We start from the raw sequence: 14,371 nt of genomic DNA, 5'->3' as shown, positions 1-14,371 counted from the left end.
CCAAAATGTAACACTACTACAGTATTTAATCATAGTAGAATATATAAGAAATTTATATTTAAATATCCTAATCTTGTCAATTCTAATAGTTCTAGTATTATATTTAAAAAGCTATGCATGGATTTTATAAATATGAAAATTTGTAAATTCAAATTTATATATTCTTAATGGGTATAGACATGACAAATTATATTATATACTTCTTAATTTTCAATTCAGGAATCCGCCCCTGAGCATGAGTTCCACACTTTCAGGGGTGAGCTAAAGTTTTATCTGTTTATATTATATTTTATGTTACAATTATTAGCAAAATAAATAAACAAATAAATAAATAAATAAACAAATAAGTAAATAAATAAATAAAAAATTGTATTATATTTGTCTTGTTAATATTACTATATCAAAATATTAGAATAATTATTATGATTCAAATGGGATGCAAGTTCAGGAAACTCATTTAGAAAAAAATAATACATCAAAAGATTAAAATGATTGATATAAAGTGGCTTTAAATAAAATGAGGCATTAAGAAAACTGAATTTATTGGCTAAAACTGCAGTCTAGAATAATTACGAGGGAAAATTTTTTCCACGGCCGAGTATCCAACCCGGGGTCTTTAGCTGAGCGCGCTGATTTCTACCGACTGAGCTACCCAGAAACCGTACCAGACTCTGACTCAATTATTCCAATTATATCCAATACCTCAATTCGGATGGCAGAACGACAGAGCCCAGCATTGAGTGCACACTTTTTATACGACTTAAATTTGTAGTTTTCTGTTAACGTGTCTTATAATAATTGAGCCAGGGTCTGGAATAGTTTCTGGGTAGCTCAATCGGTAGAGCGTTGGCGTGCCAGGCAAAGTTCCCGGGTTCGATACCCGGCCCTGGAACAATTTTTCCCTTGAAATTATTCAAGTCAGCTTTACCTAAAAAGTCAGATTTGAAAGTGTGTTATGTTTACAATAATTGTAATAATTATCAGTTCGAGCTACAATATTTTTCACCTACAACAAAGAATTAGTCTATGTGCGTGATTGTATGAAGTTGCCCTATATGATGAGTAGAGTTAAGAAGTTCGTACCGAAACTATTAATTTGTATGAGCTTGGACTATATACCTACGGAATGAACAATAGTGTCGCAGCTCTCAACGTCAACAAACCAGCAAACAAACATGTACGCTCGGTTGATAACCAAACTTTGTGTTAATGATTCATGGCCTTAGAATAAGACAGAAAATGAACAATTACCGTTGTGTAAAAAAATAATAATTGGAAATTACATTATTCTTAAGTTTCAATATATGACACTGACATTTCTGTTATGATTTCTGGGGATAATCCCAGACTTTGAAACTAAATTGTAACAATGTATTAGAGAGTATGAGAAAATGATATTGTACTAATAGCATACATCTGAATGTTAACAAAACAGGCTTTATAAATTTTCATACAGTACAAAATAGAAAAGATATGAATTTAAATAAAAATATCAACGCACAAATTTTGAGATGATCAGATATCAGATTCTTAGGTGTAATGTTTGATGAATGAATGAACTGGTATCAACATTTTATTTGTTTAATTACTAAATTAAATGTGGTTGCTTAAGTATTAAGAAACGTACAAGCTACGTTAACCCATAAATTGGCAAAACTTCATTTCTCACACTAGTTTATTAAACCTTGTCGGACTGCAAAGAAAACAACTATCACAATGTCCATATTTTATATGTTGTACAATATTATAGTATTGTGAAATTTTAATCTTCCTACCAATTTTTTTCTATTGTTCTATTAAAATAATAGTATACTAGTAGCTTGTGCAGCAAATGCTGCTGCAAACTAAGTTCGTTAGACGTTCAAATAATTTTTCAGATTTATTTTCAATGAAGAATACTTGTCTTTTTGATAGTTATTTGCTTCCATAATAATGAAACATACTTCCTCTGAATGGTTTTTTTGGGCTAAATACTTTTTCTTGTACCTATCCAACTTCAGTTTTTGAGTTTCAACGCGAAAACGCAAGTATCAATGTCAGGACGATAGCAGTAGCTATTTCAGGTCATTGTGGATTGTAGGAAAAAGTTTAAAAAACGTCAGGTTTGCTATGCTTTCGAACAATAGCATTTTCGTATAGCTGCTGCATGTAGAACTTGAAATGTAGAGCGTAAAATCATTTTTTCCTACTAAGAGATCTTGCTGAAATAATCTGGAGACTACAAAATTTTCTAGGCCTATTATTTTATCAGTAAGTAATACCTTTTTATCCCTCCTTAGGAACTGTAATTTTTGCGCTCTCTCGAGCCAATACTGAAGACAATGACACATATCAATATCTACACTACACCCCCATTAAGTATATGAAAAAGACCCAACCTCACTGGGTTAATAAGTATTTGATTTTTAATAACAATATTATTATCTTACTTAAGTTTTGTAGTTATATATAGCAGTCACTAAGTAAATTATAGAAATGAAGATCTAAATTAAGATATTCTCTACTTTTGCTTACATAACCTCAAAACGTTTCACTTTCATGTCATCAATATAGCATCAATATTATGTACAATTAATGAAAAATAGACGCATCGTGATATTAACTATAATAATATTTAATTTCTAATGGTAATAATGTCATCGAACCACCTCCAGTTTCGTAGATTTGAATATCCAATAACAAGCTGTACTCAGGAATTTATACACTGCAGAATCAGTTTTTAATAACAAATTGAATTGAGCTCCAAATATGTCGGCAATCCTGCAGGTCATGGCCTTCGTGTAATAGCCTATTGTTTATTGTAGTGTGTTTTTTTTTTATGAAATTCAATCAAGTCGGCCGTGATTGAATAAAATTAGTTCTCAAAACTGACAACAGATGGATTTTGGAAAATAGGATAATTATGTAGGAAAATTGACATTTCACTGAAAACTACTATTTTTCTGAAAAACTTTGGACACCAGGCATGAAAATGAGGAGTCACTCATTGAAATCCGTTCAGCCGTTTTCCCGTAATTTCCAATACCAGTTATATATATATATAGCCTAGTAACATGTTATCCTATAGGATACTTTGTCAATTTAAGGATTAATCTATGAAACAATATTATCTTTTCATTACGCTCATTTTGAATCCAGATTGAGTTATGGCATCTGATCTGGGGAGTTTTTCCCCATAATAAAAATATATTTGTGATTCAAAAGCGCATTCTACGTTTTATTTTAAAAATAACACCTAGAAATTCGTGTAGAGACTATTTTAAATATTACATAATGTTGACAATATATGGTGTGTATTTTTTAAGTTTTGATCGAATATGTATATAGCAACATCACTGATTATAATTCCAGTGGGGATTATCACGATTACAGTATAATACAAGAAACTGTAAAAGTATGTAACACCAAAACATAATTGTCTAAGTACAGTAAATCACCCATGGTTCTAGATTTAAAACTCTTTAACAATTACCTGAAAATAATATTAAACAAATCAGAGAAGAAAGGTTATTTAAAAAATTGGTGAAAAAGAGAATTTAGTGACATATGTTCTTACAATAATAATGGTGTTGGAAATGTTTTAGCATAGGCTAATGTGGGCCTATGTTTCATATTGTTCTTGATTATATATATATATATATTTTTTTTTTCATATATTAAATTGTTAGTAATGTAAACTATGACTTGTCTTATAACCTTCGAAGGACAAATACATATATATTTATTTATTTTATAGAATAATATACCTATATATATTAGAATAACAAAGTGCGTAATAATACGTATCTAGCCTTGTTACATTTAATAATAATGTACATTTTTACTTGACTATTACACTTTTACTGTCCCACGCCGTGGCGTCGCGGACTAAGGCATCCCGCCTAGGACTCGCGTTACGGAATGCGCGCTGGTTCGAGCCCTCATGGGGGAAAAAATTTTCTCATGAAGTTTCGGCCAGTGTATGGGGCCGGTGCCCATACAGCATCGTGATGCACTTGGGGAGCTACGATAGGTAGCGAAATCCGGTTACGAATGCCAGCTGTAACGGCTGGGAGGATCATCGTGCTAATCACACGATACCTCTATTCTAATTGGATGATCGTCCACCTCTGCTTCGTCATGTGGGTGTGAGGCCAGCAGCCGGCTGGTCGGTCTAGGTCCTCCACGGGCTGTAGCGCCACGGATTATTATTATTTATTACACTTTTACTACGTCACACTACTTTTGACAAATAAAACAGTACGAAAGGACGTCTTTTAACCAATCATGGCTGCTTATCGCACAATTTTATCGCGTCCCTAGCATTTGTTTAACTTTATCACGTCCCTAGCATATGTTTATTTTTATCACTACCCTAGCATTTGTTGCTTTGTTTGCCAACATTTCAAACTGCACTGGTCTGGACGTCAAAAAACAGAAAATTACAAACCACTCCAGTCGATACACAGCACTTTCAAATATGACTCGGATTGGCGTTCAAGAACAAGAATTAATAAAGATCACTGGTCATAGCTATGCATCTTCCCTGAAACCCTATTTACAAATAAATGAAGAGCACCATTCTGAAATCCTGAATAAGTTGTGGAATACACCATGTAGGCCTACATCAACGAGCTTCTATGCTCAAGTTTGCGGGTTCGATCCCAGGCCAGGTCGATGACATTTAAGTGTGCTTAAATGCGACAGGCTCATGTCAGTAGATTTACTAGCATGTAAAAGAACTCCTGCGGGACAAAATTCCGGCACATCCGGCGACGCTGATATAACCTCTGCAGTTGCGAGCGTCGTTAAAGAAAACATAACATCAAAGAGGTCCACTTCTTTTACGCACACGTCCAATATAGCATCAACTGAACCACCAACCACTAAAACATTCAAATTTGAAAATTGTAATTTCAAAAATTGTTCCTTTTAAAATTATTAATGTTAATTTTTTATGTCATCGTCGTTAATTAAAACTTTTCTAACACTTGTATATATTATTTAGGTTATGTTATAGCTTCTGCTATATGATATTATGGATAGTCACGTATCAGAGATTGTTTAATACTAAGATTTATTGAAAATCATCTCTCAAGTGACATTGATTACTGGGATTCGGATAATTGAGATGGAATGCAACTGTTTTAATAAAAATGAAACTGAATCAACAAAGCCTTCTTGACTAGTAACACTGCCATCGTGATCTAGATCGAGAAGGCATTGCTAGTAACCGTCTACAGAGTTCAATGAAGATGCCATAGTTGGCACAACTGATAGCTAGATAACAGCTAATCATAACACACTACTGCCATCTAGAATGCATCTAGCTTAATATTTGTAATGTTGAGATGGTACAATAATACATTTGAAGACAGTTGTATTTTCGTAAGTCAATTAATATTTTATTGTATTGGAGTACTTCGTTACTTCTAACCTTTATATACTTACTTCTAGTCATGTAATAGTCAATTAAATCCCACTCGAGTTTGATTTTCTCTAGATAAATCAAAATCTCTAGTGAGATTACTGTTGATAAAAGTATACTTCTCTATGTTCAGAAAAACAATATTTGTACCATAAAAACGTTCGTTCTACACCACAAGACATAACTGGAGCAAATCTGAAATCTTAGCAGTAGACCTTACTGTCTCATCAAGTGAACAACAGCTTTGTAAAACTAAAGGTGCATTTCGTTATATCTATGTCATATCACATTAAAACTACAATTCGCTTTAGAACACTTTTAATTTTATGTTTTAATTACCGTACTATTGGGACTTCTGCGGATTAGTATATAACGGGGACCTATATTTCAACAATAATTATTTACCCACATCTCGCGGCGTCAGTCATTTCTATATATCTGGACTGCAGCAGAGTGACTTCTGAAGGCAATTCTTTGAAGGGATATCGAAAATTACTAACATCATACATAGGTCGAAAAAGCACATAATCATGTTTATTTTGAGTCAAATTTTGAAACATAATGTTTCTCTTAATTGTTATATTATCCATACAAAGCAAAGTAATAATAATAATAATAATAATAATAATGATTTATTTTAGCTGGCAGAGTTAAGGCCGTAAGGCCTTCTCTTCCACTCAACCAGCAAAAACTTACAAAGAATTCAACGATTTGATTTAGTTAAGAGCTACATGTATACAAAAGTTATTTACGAATTAAACAACAAAATACTATGAACTATTAATTAAACACTGAAATACAAAATTAAGTTAAAATACATAGAATGTTAATATATTTCAAATAATGTTAGATATTAGAAAGATTTTATTATGAGACAATTTTGAAAATACAGCACTATCAGGATGCATGTCTAAAGGAAGGAGTAACAATGTAAACAGTGATAGTTGAAGTCAGTAAGATTGGAGTGAAATGCTAAGAAGGTTATCTTTTAAGCTGTTTTTAAAAGTGTTTATTGTCTTGCAGCCCCTAATACTTTGTGACAGGGAACTCCATTGTCGCGAGGTGGATACTGTAAAAGATGATGAATAACGAGATGTATTCACTGGGACAAAAGTTACCATAACTAATCTTTAAATCATTGGACATTAATCTAACAAATCGTTCCCTCCCCCCTTCCCTCGTGCATAGCCTTTTAAGCAAGTTTACCTTCTTTACTTTTCTTTCTATGACCATGGTTTCAAGCAGGCATAACACTGTATAATTCAATAGTTATCATTATCCCTTCGTCAGTTCGTATCATAAACTTCAGCAACAGATATTCTAAGCTGTCTCGCCTTGAAGAGGAACAATCCAGTCTTTTGTTCGTATTCCCATTCCCCATGAGGTCAAGCGAACTCCTATTCTGAATTAGCATCAAGGGTGGTAGATATTTTCTCTGGAGAAGTTCTATTTTTTCGCAATGGGCTAAAATGTATGTCAATGTCTCCTTTTCCACACATGATGGACAGATGCGGTCTCCTCTTTCGGTTACAATTTTCAGACCCTTCCATGCTCCCAATCTTAGCCACGCTAAATCCGCTCTACTATCTTTGCTACAAGAATTTATATAGTCATCCTTTCCCCAATTAACCATGAAGTCTGATTGTAAATGTAGTGAGAATTTTTCCAAGCATTTGAACTCAATTTCTTGCCTCTCGATATCAATTAAACGCATTTTCACTTTAAGCTATACGTCAGATCTTTATTATTTGCTCCTTTTTCCCCACACTTATACGATGCAACCCTCACTGTAGTTTATAAACTCAACCTTTTTTCACTCCTCTCTTTATTGAACTCAGTAACAAATTGCCCGTAAAAGCTATTAGTCAACAAATATAATTCTTAACCAGTACTTTATCACCCTGACTTTCAAGTGAATTACTTCGTAAAAAATCGAATCGTTTAGATAAGCAATATACATAAAGCCAGGCAAAGCATTACGCTTAGGCCTACAGAGTTGTAGTGTAAGAAACAAATTGAATGTGAGCTTAGTAATTCAATTTATCTGAGAATTTTCTTTTTTCCTACTACCTGTTCAATGTTTCAAAGATCACAATGTTTCAATAAATAATTTTGTTATTATTAAAATGTTAAAAAATGGTGAACATACATAGGCCTACACCATGGACATAATTTATCCAATATTTTGATAAAAATCATACATTATCAAAGGAATTTAAAATATTTATTTACAATATGTGACTGTATAATAATAAAAACGAAATAAATGGTGTACGTATGACTTCTATGGTCTAAAATTAATAACAGACTCTGCTTAGCATGCAATATACTACAACTTTATTCCATTGATGTATGCGAAATTAATATTCTCTGAAAGGAATATAAAATGCAGATAAATTACCTGGTACAATAGCTGCCATGGTAGACATGTTAACGCCAGAATCTTACCTGCAAAATAAAAACAAAGTTCTTAGAAACAATGAAATAATTTTACATATATCTATGATATTACTTAAAAGGGCCACACAATACAATGCAAGATTCTACTGTTATAATACATATATAACTATCATATTGCTGATAATTATCCTTACACAATTTAGATAATTACAAAATACAAAGGAACAGTTTTCAAATATATTTAATACGCCAATAAGTCTTATAAAAGGAATGAAATAGCAATAAAATGAAACAATAATTACTGTCATTCATTCATACATGATCGAAATGATAGCCGTCCAAATCCTGGATTTAAAATATCGGTATCCTAATCAATTCAAATGAACAAAAAAGAAAATGTAAATTAATGTTAAAAACACAATGAAATTATAAAAAAGAATATTCTGAAAACAAAATATGTTAGCTATGAAAACTATGAAAATTGATTGAAAATAAATAATATACATTGAGTATTATAAAGATGAATAGAGATGGTGATTGAAGAGGTTCAATGAAGATTTGAAAATGGTTGATGCAATTGACTGAAGAGTTTTTTCAGGAACCTTTAATTTTCTGAGGATCTCCAATGTAAATTTGGGAATTGTTCCTCGCGCACCAAACGTAAGTCCAATGACATTCCAATCTTGAATATTATATTTAAGACTGAGATCATCACAGCATGGAAGGTAAATAGCGCGTTTCTCTTCATGTACCTGCTTTGGTTGATCTTCAGTAATTTCGAACCTTACAGTTGGGTCAAGAATGAGACCAGTTTTTTTATCTCAGTCAATTATTGTGATGTCAGCACGCCGTGTAGATCCTTCCGTAGAAAGACATTGAACTTCCTCATATACTTCGTATTCACCATGTTCCCTTAATCTGTTAGAAATTATTGAGCGAACTGTGTTATTAAATTATTTCTTAACCTATTTATTTATTTATTTACTGTGCCGTACAACAGCCAGGGGCCAATAAATAATAATTTATATTTAATCTGACAGGATTAAGGCCATAAGGCCTTCTTTTCCATCCTACCAGATAGCACATATAAATACAAAAAATAAATACAAACACTGATGAAAATAATACAAATTAAGTTAAAGCCCTATAGAGGGTCAACAGAGTCAAAAGAACACTATAGAACTCTCATCGAGTTAATACAAGAAAAAAGAAAGAAAACAGAGATAGCAATGATGATATTGATAACTGACAATAATAATAATAATAATAATAATAATAATAATAATAATAATAATAATAATAATAATAATAGTAGTAGTAATAATAACAATAATAATAATAATAATAATAATAATAATAATAATAATAATAATAAATACATTACATATTAATTTTCAATTTTACAAGAGCATAGTTACAATATTTACTATATGTCATGGGTTAAGGTGAAGTTGCGCAACCTAACATGTGTTCAACAAGCAATTCCACGAACTAGAATGTGATTTTTTAAATTTAAATTTGAATTTTGATATTGTCCGACAGTCTCTGACATGGTCAGGGAGAGAATTCCAGAGGCGTGGAATAGATATGCTGAAAGATGATGAATAGAAGGATGTTCTGTGCAGTGGAATAGAGAGAAGGTACATATTTATTACCTAGACATGTTTTATTCAATTTAAATTCCATTTACTTTACCTTCATGAAAGTGGAGCAGGACTAAAACTTAATCTTCTGAATAGCGCTACTAAGTCATTACCCGATTAATAGAATAACTGTTTTTATTTCATGCCACTTAATTTAATCTATGATAAAGATTCACGATATTAACTTACTTTTATTCTCATCAGAATAGCTAACTAGTGTCACAAAAGATAAAACGTACGAAATCTTTATACATTCCAGAACAAAAATTTCAGTTCTATTTCATAAAAATTATAAGTGAAATCTGTAACCACTAAAATTTGCCACATAATAGAAAACAGAGAATCTAACGCTTGTAGGTGAATTCTTTAATTTTACGTTATAGCGTATCTTCTCGCTTACACATAGTCCATCAGACGCCACCTAGAAGCACCGGAATGCAAATGTAGCCAATTAGCATGGAGTAATCTCCTTGAGAACTGAATTAGGTGCAGTGCCGCATCAGACGCGCTGCGATGTCATGCTGACCCCTTATAGAAAGAAGCTGAAGCTGCTGCAGTCGGCAACGTCCCGGAAAATTAACTCCTTCAACTACTTGGAAGCGACGATGGGAAGGAACTCTGCTGGGGAAGCAGAGAACTACAACACAGACATCATCTGGTCCAGTTAGCCAGCCCCTATAATCCCACCCACTGTCGCTTATTTGCAACTCTCTGTAGTCATATTTTATGTAACGAATCCGTTCCCTTCACTCCCAGATTTCAGGCTCTCTATCTCCATTGAAAAGTGTTGTAGTGTAAGTTAATTTCTTGCATGTATTCGATCTTCGTTACGTCAGATTTTGCCACTTTCATAAACTTGTATGAACAAGAGAAAGCCAACTTAATTAAAGTCATATGAATTAAGCATTTCTTCAGGAACAAAGATGCACTCGAAATCGGCATACTTACCTACCTACATACATACCTATTAACCTACCTAACATACAGAACACAGTAATGTTTTATTTTATTTTTAGTAGGTTATTTTACGACGCTTTATCAACAGCTCAGGTTATTTAGCGTCTGAATGAGATGAAGGTGATAATGCCAGTGAAATGAATCCGGGGTCCAACACCGAAAGTTACCCAGCATTTGCTCATATTGGATTGAGGGAAAACCCCGGAAATACCTCAACCAGGTAACTTGCCCCGACCGGGAATCGAACCCAGGCCACCAGGTTACGCGGCCAGACGCGCTGACCGTTACTCCACAGATTTGGACCACAGTAATGTTGTTACATTTTAACTTGCTGATTTATAATATTCCTTGATCGTTATAAATGTATGCTAATTAACATCCAATATTACTTTTTATTATTTCATGCTCGACCGTGCCGAAATGTAGTAATTATACACCTGGTAGCAGTCCTTTAATGCATGTCATTAAAGTACACCTATTCATTAAAGTTCAGGTTTTCGATTATTCTCGGATATGCAATCGAAAGACAACTAGGGAAATGTCACGGAGGCTGGAAATCCAATACTGTCGCAGAAGGTTATGTTCTGTTACTATAATAATTAGCGTTAATTGTAAATAATATTGAAATAAATTCAATTTGTCAACTCGTTTTTCAATTCCAAATCAATTTCCAGGTTATATCAAGACTAATGTTCTCTAGGTTATATCAAGGTCAATGATATTCGTTCCTCGGAAAAAATCAATACTTTCGCGTCTGCGCACATCTCACAATTGAGGTCAGTTCTGTTCGTCACTTAACATAATCATAACATGAAAACTTACGAATAATTTCAAGTTAGAAATACGGTCAAACATGAAAAGTCGTGTGAAACTTGCCTATAATGGTAATTAAGACGTTCGTATGAAAATTATGAAAGTCGCTTGCGCTCGTTTCATAAACAAACATACTTGCGTCTTAATTACTACCATTATAGGATCGTTGCATAATGTACTAAATTTGTACCGTCACACAATTTTATTTACTAATTTCATGCCTAGCTGTAATGTTTGAGAATATTTAATCAGCACATACTTTTAATTTAATTTTAATTTTTAATATTTAATTTGTATCTAACTTTTGTTTTCCCAGCTCTTGAATATTTATAAGGTTCCTAGAGAGTTGTTTTAATATTGAGTTTTTTTATTGCTAACATCATAATAATTGACAGAAATAAAACAACTGGTCTCATTCTTGACCCAACAGTAAGGTTTGAAATTAATGAAGATCAACCAAAGCAGGTACATGAAGAGAAGCACGCTATTTATCTTCCATGCTGTGATGATCTCAGTCATAAATATAATACTCAAGATTGGAATGTCATTGGACTTATGTTTGGTGCGCGAGAAACAATTCCCAAATTTACATTGGAGATCCTCAGAAAATTAAAGACTCTTCAGACAATTGCATCAACCATTTTAAAATCTCCATTGAATATCATCAATCACCATCTCTATTCATATTTATAATATTCAGTGCATATTATTTATTTTCAATAAATTTTTATCGTTTTGATAGCTACCACATCTTGTCTCATAATATTATTTTTTTTTAAATTTCAAATGTATCTTTCTAACATTAATTTACATTTTCTTTTTTGTTCATTTGAATTGATTAGGATGCCGATATTTTAAATCCAAGAATTGGACGGCTATGATTTCGATATTGTGTAATATATATTTTTTTCTACGATAGTGCATAAAGATGCATTTTAACCACTTTTATCAGTGCGTAAAGTGAGCCTTTAAAACACTAGTGCGTGAAAAAAGTAAATAATCACTTTACGTACTACTATTCATTTTACGCACTGCCAAATAAAATGTAATATTCAGTGTAAAAACTCCATTTAATAAGAAATTAATGCAGTATCTCGATCTTTCTAGACGTAAATATTACACGTAACATAAATAAGTATAATTATTTACGCAACTAGGCCAGAAAGTGACACTTTTGTGTACAAGTGAGACGTGTACTAGTGGATTACAAGCGAAGCGTTAGGAATTTAGAAACGAGTGCGCGAAAAACTTACATACTTTCGCTGTACTACAAGTACTTTAGTGTTATATGGAACCATACAAAATTATTTACTGACAAATTGTTTTAAATCAGGTTCATTCGATACCGGTACTTGATCCTGTCAACTACAATTTTGTATCATTCGTGATATTATCAAAAATACAAGCCAAAGTACAACTTTCGATTGTATATAAAATACAATCTTACAATTTCATCAGTTACTGCATAAAAGATAAAAGATGTTCATGTCCATTTTATCTCTCGCTTTTTTTTTTTTTTTTTTGTAACAGGAGGTAATATTTCTGTATCACTTTTAGTCACTGTTTTCTCCATCACGTATGTCAATATTGCTATTAAGTGTGAGATCTCGTGAACAGACAGAGAATATAGGCTCACTACTCTTGCTATTTAATTTAACAAAAAATTAACCGTTGCCATATTGGAAATGAGAATAGTCGAAGTTAATGCAATAAGGGAGTGAAAACAGAAGTGCATTACAAACACGTACTCGAGACAAAATAACATGTTTACGTGCTGAAATCAGTCAAAACAATAGCAGTAAAAATAGCCTAATACATACATGTAATACATGAAGTGCTTTGCAAACTCTTGTCAGTTTTTGCACTTCTTGCGACATGTACTGTAACTGGATTAGCGAGGATATATGGATAAATGATATATTTTATTTAACGACGCTCGCAACTGCAGAGGTTATATCAGCGTCGCCAGATATGCCGGAATTTTGTCCCGCAGGAGTTCTTTTACATGACGGTAAATCTACTGACATGAGCCTGTCGCATTTAAGCACACTTAAATGCCATCGACCTGGCCCGGGATCGAACCCGCAACCTTGGGCATAGAAGGCCAGAGCTATACCAACTCGCCAAACAGGTCGACGCTAAATGGATATATTAGTCTATAATAATAATAATAATAATAATAATAATAATAATAATAATAATAATAATAATAATAATAATAATAATAATACTAATAATAATAATATTTATTTACTTATTTATTTATTCTGGCGAAGTAAAGGCCATCAGACCTTTTCTTCACTTAGCCAGAAACAAAAGAAGCTGATACAATTTACAGTAATACTAGTTAATTATTATAGACTAATAGTTAAAGCACACTAAAAATTGATGTAGTCATGCAAGCACAAGTAGAGTAAAATAATGCAAACATATTAAATATTAATTACAAAATTATATAAGGCTTAGAAGTTACACTCAATGAATATGCAAGTGGTAAGTGAACCAATATTACAGATTACAAGAATTACAAATTCAAACGTAAAATATAAAAACTTAAAATTGTTTAAAAGTGTTAACATTTTTTAAAAAAGATTATATACCTTAGACAGACATAATCTTTTTTAAAAAAATTTAACACTTTTAACGTGTCGACTAAACAATTGTAGGTTTTTAAACAAAATGTTAACGTGAACTAAAATCAATTATGTAAAATACAACCTTAAAACAGTGAGGAAAATTACATATACACATACATACAAAGGAGAATTAAACATGAATGAGGAAGAAAGAAAACATTTTCAGAAAAATGAGTAAAATATGTACTAACAATTTGTAGGATTACAATGAAGATTTATAATTTCAATGATAAAAGTACATTCAACAATCACGATAGGATAAAAAACGGGAAAATTAAATCTGAAGTTAGTACTGGTCATATGTTTGAATAATTTACTTTCAAATTGCAATATTATTCGATAGTTCCTGAAGGAGCCGGGTAGGGAGTTTCAGAAACGAATTGCTGATACTGTGAAAGAGGAAGAATAGTGATCTGTTTTATGGAATAGGTACAATTAGTTTTGTTTACCAAGTATTTTCACGATGCAAAAATTACTAAAAATGAAGTATACAACTTCAGCTGCCAGAGACACAC

This window comes from Periplaneta americana, chromosome 5, assembly GCF_040183065.1.
Source record: "Periplaneta americana isolate PAMFEO1 chromosome 5, P.americana_PAMFEO1_priV1, whole genome shotgun sequence".
Taxonomy (NCBI): Eukaryota; Metazoa; Arthropoda; class Insecta; order Blattodea; family Blattidae; genus Periplaneta; species Periplaneta americana.
Note: the sequence above shows the minus strand (reverse complement) of the source record.